General features: G+C 45.2%; 1 pseudogene; it reads right to left on the reverse strand.

Moving 5' to 3' along the window:
* Positions 1-5,562: 5,562 nt before the first annotated feature.
* Positions 5,563-5,675, reverse strand: LOC147575461 (U6 spliceosomal RNA; annotated as a pseudogene).
* Between the last annotated feature and the right edge of the window lie 7,624 nt (positions 5,676-13,299).

The raw sequence follows: 13,299 nt of genomic DNA on the forward strand, positions 1-13,299 counted from the left end.
GAGAAGGGATGCAGATTAAAACCAGCAGCAGGAAAGCACCCAGGGACAAATCTAGGAAAGTGCCAAACTTGAGCTGCCGGCTGTCCTGTCCACAGAGCCACACACAACCCCCTCTCTGACAGTCATGAATGACGGCACACGCACCTTGCTGCCAATAGAGAAGTTCATCAGAGCCAGGTGCTCAGAGCTTTTAATGGGGCTCCATTGCACAGGTGTAATGGATCGAGTGCCCTCCTAGTGATCTCAGTCTACAGCACCGTCCCCCACCCCCCTCCCCAATCACAATTTTGTTTTTTCTTGTGTGGTCAGTTCCACCTGAATATTATGTGGTGTGATGTCCCTACTTTAAATCACATTGTTAGGCTATCCAAAGCCCCCCCCCCCAGGCAAACATTAGAGCTTAGTAATTCCCTCCCCAAAGCAGAAGGCAAAGGACAGGCTCTTTGGGGGTGAGGTTAAATTCTTTCCTACCACCTCCCTTTGCTCAATCCTCTTCAGCACATCTTTGCTGCCCCTTCTAGGGGACTCTGTGCTTGTTGTTCTCTCCCTGGAAGGCCCCTATTTCTTTAGGATTCTGCTTGAATGTGTCTTCACCAGAGAAGCTGTCTCCTCCAGGGTCTGGGGACCAGGGGCTCTTGACCACCACTCCCTCTACCCTGCCACCGAGCTTTGATTTTCCTCCTTAACACCCCACCACCACCACAGTTTTCTTCTGTGTTTGGTTTATTGTCCATCTCCCCCCCACCAGGATGTGAGCCACCTGAGGGCAAGGATGTGATTTGTTCTCAGTTGTATCTGCAGGGCTTGGAACATTTGCTAAATGAGCCACTCCTGCAGGATGATTGAGGAGTAAATGAGCTCTAAGACGCCCAGGTCTTTCCTCCGGGTTGCCCAGTGCGCTGGAAACAGCACCAAGGAGAAGGGATGGCAGAATTCATGAGAACCTTGTGCACATAGCATGGTGCTTGGTGTTTAACGTGTTGTACAACAGCTGCCAGCAAGCCTGCCTGGTGATTATGGACTCCAACCCAACATAGGTGAAGGGATCAGGCTACACACATCAAACATGGTTTGGAATATGGAATCCATGACATTGCAGTTGTGTCAATGCCTGTGGGAGTCTCTCCAGAACTGTGTGTGAACAAAGTGTGGCATGTTAGCTGTCATGTGCTGGAGCAGGACCTGCACGGCTCTCACACACAGAGATGGCTGAGGATTAGGGCATGGCCAGCCTCCCTGGAGGATCTAGTGTGGCCAGTTATTACATGTTAAATTGTGTCCCTCCAAATGTGACTATATTTGGAGATAGTCTTTTTTTTTTTAATATTTATTGATTTTTTTTTTTGAGAGAGAGAGAGAGAGACAGTGTGAGCTGGGGAGAGAGTCAGAGAGAGGAGACACAGAATTAGAAGCAAGCTCCAGGCTCTGAGCTGTCAGCACAGAGCCTGACATGGGACTTGAACTCTTGAACCAGGAGACCATGACCTGAGCTGAAGTCAGACTCCCAACCGACTGAGCCGCCCAGGTGCCCCTGGCGATATTCTTCAATAGGTGTTTAAGTCAAGATGAGGTTGTTAGGGAGTGCCTGGGTGGCTCAGTAGGTTAAGCATCCAACTCTTGATTTTGGCTCAGGTCATGATCTCATGGCCAGTTGTGATATCAAGCCCTGTGTCAGGCTCGATACTGAGCATGGAACCTGCTTAAGATTCTCTCTCTCCCTTTCCCTCCCCACCAAAAGAAACAAAATGAGGTTGTTAGGAGGGGCCCTAATCCAGTCTGACTGGTGTCCTTATAAGAGATTATTTCAGCTGAGGTCATGATCTCATGGTTTGCGGGATCGAGCCCCATGTTGGGTTCTGCACTGATAGAAAATGATTAGGACACGGACACACACAGGGAGAAAGTGACAGTCCATCTACACATCCAGGAGAGAGGCCTCAGGAGAATCCAAACCTGCTGACACCTTGACCCTGAACTTCCCAGCCTCCAGAACTCTGAGACAATAATTTCTGTTGTTTAAGCCACCCAGGCTGTGGTACTTTGTTATGACATCCCTAAGTGAGTGAATTTACTGTGTTGGGGGGGGGGGTAGAAAGACACCTAAAGCAATTCTTCTGAAGGGTCTTTCAGCCTGCCTTTGGTCCCCAAATCCTGCCTAAAACCCTGGGTTGACCAGATGGAGAAGCTCACTTAGGTGTGAGTTCAAAGCAGGGTGGCAGGTTGCCATGCAGCAGGCAGGGAGCCTCTCTCACCTCCCAACCCCAAGGCCCTCCTCGGCCAGGTGAGGGGATGAAGTCTCTCTGTAACCCCTTGGGTCTAAAATTCTTTGACTTTCTGTTATCTTTCCTTTATGAGATTCAAGCCCATTAGGAAGTGTACATTTGCTGTTGGCATAGCAACCACAAGCCATCTTAGGTTCGTTCCAAATTAAAAAATTCCCAGCTTCAAGACTGAGGAGAGAAAGATGTAAAAGCAGAGATGAAATTAAGTTACTGATGGAAGACGTTGCCATGGCATCATGCTGTCCTTGGAGTCTGCCACCTGCCACTGCAATATCTCCATTCTTCGTGCAAATTAAGGAGTCCAAGAGAAGATAAAAAGCAGCCTCCCACGTAAGGGAGAAAAATAAAGTATATGCTTTGATTAGAAGTAGTAACTAATGATGGGAATTTATATTTTAAGAGTAACTATACATCCAACATACAGGGTTTTTCAAAATGTAAACACATCACCTGGGAATTTGTTAAAATGTGTTTGCTGAAATGCAGTATGTCTGAGGTGGGTCCTGAGATTCTGCATTCTAATTTTTTAAAAGTTTATTTATTTTGAGAGAGAGAGAGAGAGAGGGAGAGAGGGAGGTAGAGCATGAGTGGGGAAGGACAGAGAGATTCCCAAGCAGGCTCTGCACCCACAGTGTGAGCCTGACATAGGGCTCAAACTCACAAACTGGGAGATCGTGACCTGCACCGAAATCAAGTCAGACACTTAAACACCCACCCAGGCACCCCTGCATTCTAATTTTTAACCTTGGTAATATATATTTAACATAAAGTTTACCCTCTTAAACCAGAGAGTGTGGGTTTTTAACAGGATCCCAGTGATGGTGATGCAATGGGTCTGTGACCCACATTTTGCACAGCAGCCTTTTTAGAGCCTTTCTTTGTACCAGGTGTCCTGAAATCAGCAAGCCACACAGTGTGCTTTCCAGGAACTTCTTGGCAAGTGGACAAGAGAAGGAGCAATGTCATTTCAGAGGAGTGGACAGAAAACTGATTCACAAATGTGGCTGGGATTTGCATGTTGGAGGATCGAAGCATTGGGGTGAGGGGTGGTAATGTGAAGACTCTAATTGCTGTATTGTCTTACAAGTTTGCCAGGCCATTCCCTAAAGTCGGGTGTGGAGGCAATTCTTTTTGGTATTTCAGATAGTGTTGGTACAAACACCTTTGTCCAGGTGGCTGCTCTCCCTCGGATTATTGTCTAGGGGGAAAAAACCCCAGTAATGGAATTACTGAGTCAAAACACATCTGATTGGCTCCAGTCACATTTACTAGATTCCATTGTATTTATTTCCAGCACTAATAGCAATGCCAAAGGGCACATTTCCTTACAACTTCACAACGTTTGGCTTTTATAATTTTGCTTTCACTAAAAACAAATGAGCAGACAAACCAAAAAAAACAAACAAAAAAAAAAAAACCAAAACACACACACACACACACACACACACACACACACACACAGAAGGTAGGGTATGCACAAAATGGCACTTGATCTTTAATTTGGTAATTTCTATTTTCATTTTTTTAAAGTTTATTTATTTATTTTGAGAGTGAGAGAGAGAATGAGCACAGGGGAAGGGCAGAGAGAGAGGGATAGAATCCCAAGCAGGCTCCATGCTGTCAGTGCCTAGCTGGATGTTGGGCTTGATCCCATGAACCATGAGATCATGACCTGAGCCAAAATCAAGAGGCAGATGCTTAACCAACTGAGCACTTAGGTGCCCCTAGTAATTTCTATTTTCTAATGGCACTGGATGCTTTTCTTCATATAAGTAGATAATATTCTTTGATTGACTATCAGTTGGGAATGAGGCAAGGTGTTTATACTTTCGTACTTTTATGCTTTTTTTTTACGTTTTGGAAAATAGATTTTATTATTGGTCACCCATGGCAGATGTGCCCCAGGCTCCTGTGGTTACCCTCCACTGTTTACATTCGTCTGTGTTAAAATCAGATGCAGAGATCTTTCTTAACAGTTTTCTCCAACCACACTTGCTGAGTGTCTGTCCTTCCAGAAACACTTGCTAGAAAGGCATTGGGCAGCAAGCATAAAAATAAGAATGGCCTTCGAGTTTAGCTTCAACATGTAGAGAACCTGCAATCATCGCTCCTGCCCTCAAAACAAGAAAAAAGCTGAAATAACTGAAAAAAAAATATATATATATATATATATTTTTTGTTTGTTTGTTTGTTTTTGTTTTTGAAAGAGAGAGAAGGGGCGCCTGGGTGGCGCAGTCGGTTAAGCGTCCGACTTCAGCCAGGTCACGATCTCGCGGTCCGTGAGTTCGAGCCCCGCGTCAGGCTCTGGGCTGATGGCTCGGAGCCTGGAGCCTGTTTCCGATTCTGTGTCTCCCTCTCTCTCTGCCCCTCCCCCGTTCATGCTCTGTCTCTCTCTGTCCCAAAAATAAAAATAAAAAACATTGAAAAAAAAAAAAAAAAAAGAAAGAGAGAGAGAACATGAGCCGGGGAGGAACAGGGAAAGGAAGACAGAGGATCTGAAGCAGGCTCTGCACTGACAACAGAGAACCTGATGGGGGATTGAACTCATAAACTGTGATATCATGACCTGAGCTGAAGTCAGATGCTTAACCAACTAAGCCACCCAAGTGCCCCTAAGGACTTTTCTTAGATCCATCAGTGAATTGAGGTCATGGGACAACACCCCATCCCAAAAACTGTAGAGACATTAAAGACAGAGTATCACAACTTATCAGTAGCAGAAGCCACTGGAACCAGGAACTGGTAGGAACACCTCCGTGACCCCTTAAATGGTAATATCAATGAAATGCTGGAGGCTGAGTGTGGGTGAGCTTGAGAATTAAAATCTCACCCTTAAGAGAACCATTCTAATGTGGGTGGGTGGGGGGGGGACATTTTTATGGGTTTTACCTCCAAGGAGTCCCACCAGGTTCTCACAGTGAATGAAGATCAGAGCAAAATTCTTTTGTGTATCACACAGGGGGAGGGGGAAATATAACCATCTGAAATATGCCCAGATTGTTCATTGTCCATCAGAAAAAGTCCAGCCAGCAAGGAAGACAACTTCCTCAGAGCCTCATCCAACACGGGGGAATGGATAACCCTAACCCCAGCCCCTTGTAGCCTTTGTCTTACCCTAACGGGGCAAAAATCCCAGAGAAGCAGCACTTGCAAGGATCATGGGCCAGGCCACAGGCCCACTAGGAGACAAACCTAATCATATGATCCTGGGACACTTCCCCGCCCTCCATGCCTTCCTGCACCATTAACAGGGCTCCTGCATACTAGAGGATTACAGCTGAAAAAGCTGCAAGGCTGATTCATCATGAATTGGTGTGTCATCCTTGTGCAGGGGCCATACTCATTTTCTCTGTATTGTTCTAATTTCCATATATGTGCGGCCCAAGTGAGCACCACTGCAAGGCTGGTTCTTTTTCTTTCCTTTTCCTTTCCCTTTCCCTTTCCCTTTCCCTTTCCCTTTCCCTTTCCCTTTCCCTTTCCCTTTCCCTTTCCCTTTCCCTTTCTCCTTTCCTTTCCTTTCCTTTCCTTTCCTTTCCTTTCCTTTCCTTTCCTTTCCTTTCCTTTCCTTTCCTTTTTTTAAAGGCTGGTTCTTTTGAAGAAGGAGTCTTTAGGGAAACCCAAGGACAACAGGGGAAACATAAACAAGTACAGGAGAGGAAACTGCAGCCTCTGTGCCTCACTCCAAGCCAGAAAAACATAAAAACCTCTCATTAAAATGTTGTCTATCTCAGTTCTATTACCCAATATATGTCTGACATTTAACAACAACAAAAAAATTGCATGCTAAAGGAAAGGCACCGTCTGAAGAGAAAAAGTAGGCATCAGAACCATGCTTGGCTACAGCAGAGATGTTGGCATTACTGGACAGGAAATTTAGAGATTTTATTTTTGGGGGCACCTGAGTGGAGTTGGTTGAGCATCTGACTTCAGCTCAGGTTGATCTTGTGGTTTACAGGTTCAAGCCCCGCATTGGGCTTTGTGCTGACAGCGCGGAGCCGGCTTTGGAGTCTCTGTCTCCCTCTCTCTCTGCCCTCACCTGCTCTTGAGTGCTCTAAAAAATGAATACACATTATGGGGCACCTGTGTGGCTCAGTCAGTTAGGCATCCAACTTTGGCTCAGGTCATGATCCTGTTCATGATCTGGTTCATGAGTTCGAGCCCCGTGTTGGGCTCTGTGCTGACAGCTTTAAAAAAAAATTTTTTTTTTAAATGAGTAAACATTAAAAAAAATTTAAAGATTTTATTTTTTAAGTAATCTCTACATCCAACATGGGCTTGAACCCCAAGATTAAGAGTTGCATGCTCTTCCAACTGAGCCAGCCAGGCACCCCCCTCCCCCGCCTTGGACAGGGAATTTAAAACAACTCTGGCTAATATGCTAAGGGCTGTCATGGAAAAAGTGGGCCACATGTAAAATTAGATGGATAGTGTAAGCAGAGAGATGGAAACTCTAAGAAAACAACAAAAGGAAACGCTAGAAAAAAAAATGAACAGAAATGGAGAATGGCTTTGGTGGGCACATAGGTGGAAAAAAAATCAGTAAGCTTGAAGATATGTCACTAGAAACTTTCCAAACTGAAATGCAAAGAGAAAAATAAAAATAAAAAAAGAAAAGTAACAGAATGTTCAAGAACCACAGGACAATTATAAAAGATGTCACATATACAAAATAGGAATTCTGGGAAGAAGACAGGAACAGACTTTATACTTATACTTATACTATATACTTATACTATACTTATACTTATACTATACACTTTATACTTAAAGTGTAATGGCTGGGACTCACTGCCCATGTCCTGTGAGGTCAGTGGTGGCAGACATGTGGCTCAGAGGCCCAGGCACCCACAGCAGCAGCTCTGGGCTGGGTGAGCACCCTGTCACTGTTGGGGATGGGCCCAGTATAGCCAGCACCCCTTCATAGGCACCAGCCTCGGAGTGCTGCATCAGTGAGTGCGTCCTGGCACCAGGCACTCTGGGCTTGGTGGCTGAACCACTGTAAACCCCAGATATGTTCCCAACTTCTGGTGGTATGGCCGATGTGCTCACAACTCATGGACACCTGAGCAGCATCCACCACGGCTATCCAGGAATGGGTGGCTGAACAGAATTGGAGCATGTAACCCAAACCCAGTGGGTATTCTGGGCCCCTTCTCTGCACAAGCACACTATGGATGCATCACAGGAACGGGACACAGAAAGGGACAGATATAGCCACAGAAGCTACAGGTGGAAGCCTGAGTTCCCTTAGCCAGAGGTAAGCCTGGCCATCTAGCCAGGCATCACAGCCCCTAAGCAACAGTGAGCTTTTGTCCTCAGCACAGAAATGAGTTCTCCATAAGTGACATAAGTCATTTACAAAGTAGTATTTGTGGAAAACTCATTTTTGCAATAACATAAGTGCTGGGAGGGGCGCTGTCTGGCTCAGTCAGTGGAGCATGCAATCCTTGATCTCCAGGTTGTGAGTTCAAACATGTTAGGTGTAGAGGTTACTTAAAAATAAAATCTTAAAAAAAAAAAGTGCTAAAAAAAACAGAGTGGGGACCTGGCTTCCCAGAAAGCCATGTGGGTGCACTGGTGTGTCTCCATCATGGAAAAACACAAAAACAAACAAACAAACAAAAAAACCCAAACAACAAACTGAGAATATTCCAAAAATTTTTTTACATTTTTTAAAATATTTATTTATTTTTGAGACAGAGAGAGACACAGCATGAGCAGGGAAGGGGCAGAGAGAGAAGGAGACACAGAATGTGAAGCAGGCTCCAGGCTCTGAGCTGTCAGCACAGAGCCCGATGCAGGGCTTGAACTCACGAACTGTGAGATCGTGACCTGAGCTGAAGTCGGATGCTTAACCGACTGAGCCACCCAGGTGCCCCGAGAATATTCCAAAATTAATGACAGAAACCAAATCACAAATTCAGGAATCTTAGACACCACCAATCAGGATAAATATAAAAAACACTCCACCTAGGCATATGATATTCAAACTGCAGAAAACCAAAGACAAAGAGACAATCTTGAAAGAAGCTAGAGGAAAAAAACAAAAATATAAAAGCAGCTCACCTATAGAGAAATAAGGATGGAAACCACTTCATATTTCTTGTCTGAAATCATGCAAGCAAGGAGGGAGTAGAATATTTAAATTTTTTTTCAACGTTTTTTATTTATTTTTGGGACAGAGAGAGACAGAGCATGAACGGGGGAGGGGCAGAGAGAGAGGGAGACACAGAATCGGAAACAGGCTCCAGGCTCTGAGCCATCAGCCCAGAGCCTGACGCGGGGCTCGAACTCATGGACCGCGAGATCATGACCTGGCTGAAGTCGGACGCTTAACTGACTGCGCCACCCAGGCGCCCTGGGAGTAGAATATTTTAAAAGGCTTATGTAGATCTGGGATTCTGACCTATACAATTTTCCTTTTTTCTAAATAATTTTTTTCTTTGAAAAAATTTTTAATGTTTATTTGTTTGAGAGAAAGAGAGAGAGAGAGAGAGAGAGAGAGAGAGAGAGAGAGAGAACATGAGTATGCAAGTGGGGGAGGGGAAGAATGAGAGAGAGACACAGAATCCAAAGCAGGCTCCAGGCTCCAAGCTCTCAGCACAGAGGCTGATGTGGGGCTCGAACTCATGAGCTATGAGATCATGCTGTGAGATCATGCCCTGAGATGAAGTCGGATGTTAATCAACTGAGCCACCCAGGCGCCCCTGAAGAATTTCTTTTAACATTTCTTGCAAAGCAGGTCTCCTGGCAACAAATTCCTTCCATTTAAACATTTTCATTTTTAAAAAATATTTTTAAAAATTTATTTATTTTGAGAAAGAGAAAGAGAGAGGGAGAGAATGATGTGGGGCTTTGAACTCATAAACTCTGAGATCATAACCTGAGCCAAAGTGGATGCTTAACTGAGCCACTCAGCCGCCCCAATTTTTTTTTAAGTAACCTCTGTATCCAACGTGGGGCTCAAACTCATGACCCTGAGATCAAAAGTAGCATGCTCTACTGGTAGCCACTCTGATGCCCTGAATTCCTTTAGCTTTTGCCTTAAGAAAGTATTTCTCTATTTTTGAAGGATACTTTCACTAGATACAAAATTCTAGATTGGTGTTTTTTTCTCTTTCAATATGTTTAATAGGAGTAGTGTGAGGAGACACCCTTGCCTTGTGCTTGGGGACACATGTAGCTTCTCATCATTAACAATGTTACCTATAGGTTTTGTTGTTCTTGTTGATCATTTAATTGAAGTATAGTTGACACATACCTACAGGTTTTTTGTAGATATTCTTTGTCAAGTTGGGAAAGGTCCCCTTTATTCCTACTTTGCTGAGTCTTTATGATGAAAGGTGTTGGATTTTGTTAAATGTTTCTTCTGTATCTATTGATATGATCGTGTGATTTTTCTTTTTTAGCTTGTTGATATGATGGATTACCTTAATTGATTTCCTAATGTTGAACTAGCCTTGCATGCCTGAAATACATCCCACCTGGACATGAGTATGCAATTCTTTTTTTAAAAGATTTATTAAGATTTTTCTTCATGTTTATTTTGAGGGAGGGAGGGAGGGAGAGAGAGAGAGAGAGAGAGAGAAAGAGAGAGACAGAGGGAGAGAATGAATGAGTGGGGAAGGGGCAGAGAAAGAGGGAGGGAATCCCAAGCAGGCCCCATGCCGTCAGCGCAGAGCCCTGCATAGGGCTCCAACCCATGAACCGTGACATCATGACCTGAGCCGAAACCAAGAGTTGGATGCTTACCCGAATGAACCGCTCAGCTGCTCTTTTTTTTTATTTTAGAGACAGACAGAGCATGAACAGGGGTAAGGGGCAAAAGGAGGGAGAGAGGGAGGGGCACTTAGGTGGCTCAGTTGGTTAAGCATCTGACTTTGGCTCAGGTCATGATCTCAGTTTGTGAGTTCGAGCCCTGCCTCGGGCTCTGTGCTGACAGCTCAGAGCCTGGTGCCTGCTTCAGATTCTGTGTCTCACTCTCTCTCTCTGCCCCTCCCCTGCTCATGCTCTCTGTCTCAAAAAAAAAAAAAAAAAAAAAAAAGAGAGAGAGAGGGAATTGCAAGCAGGCTCCACACTTACCATGGAGCCTGACATAGGGCTTGATCCCATGACCCTGGGATCATGGCCTGAGCCAAAATCAAGACTCAGACGTTCACCTGACTGAGCCACCCAGGTGCCTTTAAATATTTTATTTTTATAGTTTTTTTAATGTTTATTTTTGAAAGAGAGAGAGAGAGAGACAGAGTGTGAGCAGGGGAGGGCAGAGGGGGAGACATAGAACCCGAAGCAGGCCCAAGGCTCCAAGCTGTCAGCAGAGCCCAACGTGGAGCTTGAACCCACAAACCATGAGATCGTGATCTAGAGCCGAAGTCTGACACTTACCGATTGAGCCACCCAGGCACTCCTTAAAGATTTTAAGTCATCTCTATACCCAACGTGGGACTTGAACTCACAACCCTGAGATCAAGAGTTGCATTCTCCACCAAGCCAGCTAGGCGACCCTATAATATTGTAGGATTTGATCTAATATTTTGTTGAATATTTCTGCATCTATGGCCATGAAAGATATTGGTTTGTAGTTTCTTCTTTTGCAGTATCTTTATCTGATTTTGGTACATTAGGATAATGCTGGCCTCAATAGAACCAGGTGCATTCCCTCTATTTTCTGCGGAGACTGTAATAGAGAATTCCTATCATTTCTTCCTTAAAATATGTCTGGTGCAATCATACACCACTGGGTAGGTACTATCCAAATGAGTTGCAACTTATGTCCACACAAAACCCTGCACATGACATTTTATAGCAACTTTATTCATAGTTGCCCCAAACGGGAAGCAACCAAGATGCTCTTCATAGGTGAATGGGCAAACTATGGTATATCCATACAATGGAATATTATTTGGTGATGAAAAGAAATGTGCTGTTGTAAACAGAGAGGACAGTGGTGGTTACCAAGGGCTAGGAGGTGAGAGAAATGGAGAGATGCTTGTCAAAAGGTACAAGCCCACACTTATAAGATGAAGGAGTTCTGGGGATGTAGTACACAGCATGACGACTATAGTTACTGTGTTGTATACTTGAGACTAAGAGTAGATTTTAAGTGTTTCCATCACACACACACACACACACACACACACACACACACACACACACACAAAAGGTAACTGTGTGAGGTTGGTGGATGTATTAACCTGAGAGTGGGGATTATTCCATGAAGTAATTGTATTTTGAATTATCATGTTGTACACATTACACACATACACACACACACAATTTTGCCAATTAAATCTCAATAAAGCTGGAGGAAGAATGAGCTATCAAGTCATAAACAGACATTAAGTGGACTTAAATGCACATTGCTAAATGAAAGAGGCCAATTCTGTATATTTTCAATTACAGGATATTCTGGAAAAAGCAGAACTATGGAGATTACAGAGCAAAAAGATCTGTGGTTGCCAGCAGTGAGGGGGAGGGGAAAGGGGAATAGGTATACTGAAGGGAGAGGGGGTACATGGAGCTCTGTGTGCTAACTACAGTTATTCTGTCCATCCAAAACAAATAAAAACAATAAAGTCTACTAAAAAAAAAAAATTAGGAAAAGAGCAAGAGGGACTGAGTGGCCAGATTTGAAGGAGACAAGCTCTCAGGAGATGCGGGGGTCAGGAAGTGACTAAGCTGGTTTGAGAACCATCAGTGAGAGATACAGGTGCCCCATGATCCAAGAGGATTCTGGCAGTGGTAAATTAACTGCTTTCCAGATTTAATGCATGGATTAGAGTCCTGGGGAGCAAAATGCAGTTGTAAATAAAGCCCAAGTTCTACTTTTTGCACAGAGTAAACATAAGTAAGCAGCACTGTCTGCAGCCTTCCCAGTCATGGATATGGCATCTTCCACGCAATGTTTTCTAACTGTAATGGTTGCCCTTCTCCAGCTGCCAGAGTAACACAAAGTATTAAACCTCTTGAGACCTGTCAACTGCATTTTAGAAATTCCTCTATGTGCCAGGAGTGCTACATGAATCTGGTGGACAGTAGGACTATCAGCCTGAGTGGTGAGATGCTTTACGGGAAGGACTTCACGTCTCTGCTGTGAGGCCTTGGGCCTGTGGTCTCAGGCCTTTCCTCTATCCTCCAGTTTGTAATAACACCGGGTGGGCACACACAGCAAATTCACCCTCGGGGCTGGGTGCAGAGGGCCGAGCCTGGAAGGGCGTGGGGTCAGTGGGCTGGAGCAGTTCGCAGGGAGCAAGATCAGGGCCTTCTGCACAAGGGAGATCACTGTGACCTGATTCCTGAGGCCTGTGGCTTCTGTTAAGGTGTGATGGAGGCAGGGACATGGTGTCAAGGACCAGAGTGGAGGGGGCTCCCTTAGGGGCCTGGTGAGGCCCCCCAGAATCAGAAATGGATACCTGTTACCTCCAAGGAAAAACAAACCCAAAGCTCAACCAACAAAAAAGGAAAAGGGGAAGGAGAGCACTGGTGCAGAACCTGCTGCAGGCACAGGACACCTGAGTCCTGGGAGTCACTGGGAGGCAGGTGCTGCCACCCCAGTTCTACCAGCAGAGACTGAGAGCCCACATGGCTTTGCCTGAAGCCCCTTGGCTACCCAGCAGTGGGGATGAGTTCAGGGCATTTCTGATAGCAGCCACTTGGGTGGTGGTAGGCACATCTGCCTTCCTTTGGGGAGCTCCTCTTGCTGGGGGAGACCTGTATTCTCCCATCTCAGGTGGGGCATGCCACCTTGATGACAGCATGCACTTACATTCAGACAGGGGAGCTTGCACACACATGCAGCCTCATCTATATCACCTGGGAAACACAGGGGGGTGTGAAGGGGTGTCTGGGCTGGCTTGGTGGGCTCCCTGCAGCCCCAGGCCAGTGCAGCCGCACACCACACTTGGGGAGGGAGTCAGCTATCAAATGGCGTCTCCACTGTCTGCTGAGTCTCATGGCCACATCTGAGAAAGGCAAGACATGCTTGGAGTCTGACTTGTTCTTACAGACAAAATTAAAT

The sequence above is a fragment of the Puma concolor genome, chromosome D3 (genome assembly GCF_028749965.1).
Source record: "Puma concolor isolate L17-30 chromosome D3, mPumCon1.1.hap2, whole genome shotgun sequence".
Classification (NCBI taxonomy): Eukaryota; Metazoa; Chordata; class Mammalia; order Carnivora; family Felidae; genus Puma; species Puma concolor.